Raw genomic sequence first — 4,604 nt, 5'->3', positions numbered from 1 at the left:
GATGAATGCCTTCATGAGATCTTCCATATTTGATCGATTTGGCTGTGGTGGATGGTATTGCTGCCTCTGCTGGTTCTGAAAACCTGGTGGTCCTTGACCTTAGTGTTTGAGATTATTTTTCTTCCATGAGTTCAAGCTCCCATTAGGTGAACTCCACGAAAAAACTGGATGTCTTTGACCCAAAGCATTATAGTTGTTCACGCCTTGGTAGTTTCCTCTATTAAAGTTCTCCACTGCGTTGACTTCCTCAGCTGATGCTTGACACTCATGTATAGGGTATCCCAATCCACAAAAGTGACATGCTGCTTGCGGCTCACTATGTACCTTGGCCAATGTCAGCTTTCTTATCTTCTTGGCCATGTTGTCTAGCTGGGCTTTCATGGATATGTTAGAATCCACCTGGTGAACCCCAACCGATTTTCTCCTATCATTACTTTCAGTCGGCTACTGATTAGCTTCCTCAGATAATTCATCAAGGATTAAGACAACCTCCTCCGACATTTTCTTCATTGGTGGTCCTCCACATGCAGTATTCAAAGTTCGTCGCGTAGACGATGTCAGCCCATCCTAGAAATCTTGGAGTTGCATCCACAAATCAATTCCATTGTACTGACACTTTCTGACTATCTCCTTGAATCTATCCCATGCTTCAAAAACCGTTTATGTCTCCTTCTGGCAAAAATTATGGATTTCCCTTCTGAACTTCCCTGTTTTTGCAGCTGAGAAGTACTTGTTAAGAAACTTCTTGGTCATATCTTCCCATGTCTTGATCGAACATGTGGGTAAGCTACGAAGCCATTGCTTCACATCATCTTTCAATGAAAAGGGGAATGCCCTTTAGTAGGCTGCATCCTTTGATACTCCATTGTATTGGAAGGTGTTCATGATTTCTTCAAAATCCATCAAGTGAGTATTAGGATCTCCGTTCACCTTCTATCTGAATATGCAGTTGCTTTGGATAGTTTGAAGCAAGCCTTGCTTCAATTCGAAGTTGTTTTCTGCTATGGGTGGAGGTCTGACACTTGACAATCCTTGATTATAGACTGACCTAGTATAGTCACCCAATGATCTTCTAGGCCTGCGTGCTTCATTCTCAAACTGGTCTTCAACCAAAGGTCAGTTTAGATTGAATCTTTGACCCCCTTCATCGTTGACGGTCTCATCAGCAATTCTCCGTGCAGCTTCTAGTTGTGCTGCCTCTCTTGAAGCTAAGTCTACTCTATCATTCTCTTCGTTTTCCATGGTATCTTGAGTCGAAGTTTGACCCAAGAATTTTTCTGTTACTTCTCTTTCTTTTCTTAGTTGTCACAGGTGTTTCTCCAACTCTGGTTCATAGGGTATCACTTCCTTTGAAGACGATCGAGTCATACACCAGAGAAATCAAACATGTATCCTGCACCCAAGTAAGAATCGTGAATAACTAATGTAAAATTGGTTCCTGAATTAGTACTAAAAACTACTTTAAACACTATTGATTGTCAATCCGCAGCAACGGCACCAAAATCACGAGCTTAAAACACATACCTAAATATGCTCACTAGTCAAAGATAGTATAGTTTAATTAACGTCTCCACATGGATTGGATTTAAACAGTGTTCGAAGAATCTTCAGTTAATTACTATCCAGAAAAATTAACACTTGATTTGATGACTATTACTACAATTACTACTAAAAATTAGGCAAGTGATAGTTGATCACAAAAGACAGCAGATGAGCACCAAAGAAATATCAATGAGAGAAATAAGGGTATTTGACTAGATATGTGCAAGATAATTGACTCGGGATCCAATTCTTGAGTTAATTCACTCTATAATACCGTTGATTGTCACGAATTCAATAGATAATCAGTTTACACTTGAAGTTAATGTTCCTCTTTCGATTAACCGTTAATTTCAATAATTAATCCAATTGAAGCACGGTAAACAATTGCAACAATAAAATGATGGTTATGATCTAAATGGTAACTTCTCACGAATATTTTCCTATTTTCTAGTTCGATTAACAATTCAAGAGGCTCTTTTGATTACCTTTGTGAATCACGAATTTAAACTAGAGCATAAGATGTAAAGCAATTCAATATAATGCTCCTCTTTCGATTAAGAAAAATAAGAAATAACCCCCACAACACGAATTAAAACTCCATCAATTCATTCTAACAATTATCAAGAATCAAATCCCTAATCAAGTTATCAAAACACCGTATCTGTCATCACCCTAATGAAAATTACTCCATAACAATGGAGTAATACATCTTAAATAAGTTTAAGAACAAATAAAACATCAAAGCTACTGATTACGATACAAACTCCCGTATTGCACCGATTGCACGTTGTATAATTGATGAATTCTTGAGTCTTCTTGCCTTTATTGGTTTTTCAATCTTTCGTAGGCCAAAAGTCCCTTGAAAATCGTATTTTTGGTGTATTTATACCATATAGAAATAAGCCCGAATGAAATTGCCCTTTCCTAGCCGAACTTGGAGATTACTCTGCCAAAGTTGCACAGCTGCGCCGCACCATGCGCCGCACTAGTGAGGATTTCCAGAGAGCTCGCACTTTTCTTGTCAGGCCATATTTGCACTGCCGCGCCGCGCCTCGCGGCGCCCCATGCGGCGCGGTAGTGGCTTTTTCTCACAGTGAATGCATGCTTTCACCTTTGGATACCTAGACTTGGTCCTCGACCCCCGAACATGATCCCGGCCTAATTTCTTGGGCTTCTACTCAGACTTCAAAGCTCTAACTTGTTCGATTTCACTCCAAATTACCTAAATAGCTCAGAATCATTTCCTACAAGGCATAAAATACGTAATAAGTATAATTCACTATCATTTAAGCTCAAATACACGTAAAATGCAATAATTAGAGTGCAATACTACGACTAAAATAAGGGTTTCTAGCCTACCATCAATTATGTCCTAAAACTAATTGTCACGACCCAATCCATTATAGGTCATGATGGCGCCTAACACCGTTGTTAGGCAAGCCAACTATAAATACTTAATTTGGTTCTCGTTTTAATATTTTTGAAGTCATATTTTCCTTTAATTAAATAGTAAAAAGATGGACTTTACAGAGTAAATAAAACTATTTTCACAATTTCAATACCAAACAACCCATAATCACCCCAAAACCCGGTGTCACAAGTACATGAGCATCAACTAGGAAGTAAAATAAAATACAACATCTGTCCGAAATACAAATTGGACAGTAAAAATATAAATACTCTAAAGGAGACTCTGCTGGCTGCGGATCGTAGTATAGAGTGCAGCATCATCTAAGTCCCCGCAATAACCGTGCCTCTACGCCCACAAGGCCACTAGACATATATGTACCTGCATAAAATTGTGTAGCAAGTGTAGTATGAGTACGTAAATCAACGCGTACCTAGTAAGTATCCCGCCTAACCTCGAAGAAGTAGTGACGGGGGGTCGACTCCGACACTTACTATGGGCTATAAATAAAATACAAATGATATAAGTGAGCATGAATTACGTAGAACGACTGTAAGCTTAATATCATGAAATAAGTAAATAATTCTTTTGTTAATAAGAAATCTCCAAATTTATTTTTTATCGTTCATCATTTTGTATCTCAGGCCAATGAAGCAATATCAATTATCATAAATTCCAAAGCAACCAATTCAATCATGCGCAAATCATGCCAGGGTTGTACGACCCGATCCAACATAAAAATTTAACATGTGCATTGCCGAGGGTCGTACGGCACGAACCATAGATGCATCTATCTGCTACCGAGGCATTCGACCCGCTCCACAAAAGAGAAAAACACATTAAACAACCAATTCAAGATTTATTAAGGGGTAAATATTCCAAGAATTTCAAATTCCCATTTAACGGTCAAGTAAATGAAGTTTAACCTTTTTACAATTCCTTTATCGAGTTTCTAAATATTTTAAACAATTAAATTAACAACTAGGGCGAAACATCGCAAGTACAACATGATATGGGTCCTAGACTACCCAGACATAAGCAAAATAGTAGCTATGCACGGACTCTCGTCACCTCGTGCATACGTAGCCCCCACAAATAGAAGCATATAATGATTTGATTCACCTATGGGGTTAATTCCCTCTTACAAGGTTAGAAAGGAGACTTACCTCGCTCCGAAATTCCATAACCGGCTCCCAAGCCCTGCCAACAACTCAAACCGATGCCCAATGCTCCAAAATTAGTCAATAAATATGCAAACCCATAAATATATACTCTAATACTCATTATAATTCAATTTACAACAATTTCCAACTCCGCTCAAAAAATTGATAAAACTTACCCTCGGGCCCACGTGCCCGGATTCCGAAAGTTTTAGAAGATAAACGTTCGTTCTCGAACATGCTAAGAACTGTTCTGGAGTTGTCTGAAATCACCGTTTAACACCTCGTGCACCTACCCATGCTACCGCAACTCTGTTGAGCACATTAGCTCGAGCCAATCTGGAGTTCTTCCCCTTTATTTAGTCAAGTAAGCCTTAGAGTCAAATTCCAACATCCGGAATCCTCCACCAGGCCTGTTTCTAACATACAAACACCGTATGAATCACTACACACTGCACCAAACACGATTGTATACCCTTACTGAATTCATACCA

The 4,604-nt window shown here is 38.8% G+C and overlaps 1 non-coding gene across 1 annotated transcript; it reads left to right on the top strand.

Moving 5' to 3' along the window:
- The first annotated feature begins 598 nt into the window (after positions 1 to 598).
- On the top strand, positions 599 to 705 carry LOC117277494 (small nucleolar RNA R71). The gene has a single exon (XR_004507795.1). It is a non-coding gene; the product is annotated as a small nucleolar RNA R71 (small nucleolar RNA).
- The last annotated feature ends 3,899 nt before the right edge of the window (positions 706 to 4,604 follow it).

This window comes from Nicotiana tomentosiformis, chromosome 12, assembly GCF_000390325.3.
Source record: "Nicotiana tomentosiformis chromosome 12, ASM39032v3, whole genome shotgun sequence".
NCBI lineage: Eukaryota > Viridiplantae > Streptophyta > Magnoliopsida > Solanales > Solanaceae > Nicotiana > Nicotiana tomentosiformis.
Note: the sequence above shows the minus strand (reverse complement) of the source record. Positions and strands in the feature narration are given on the sequence as shown.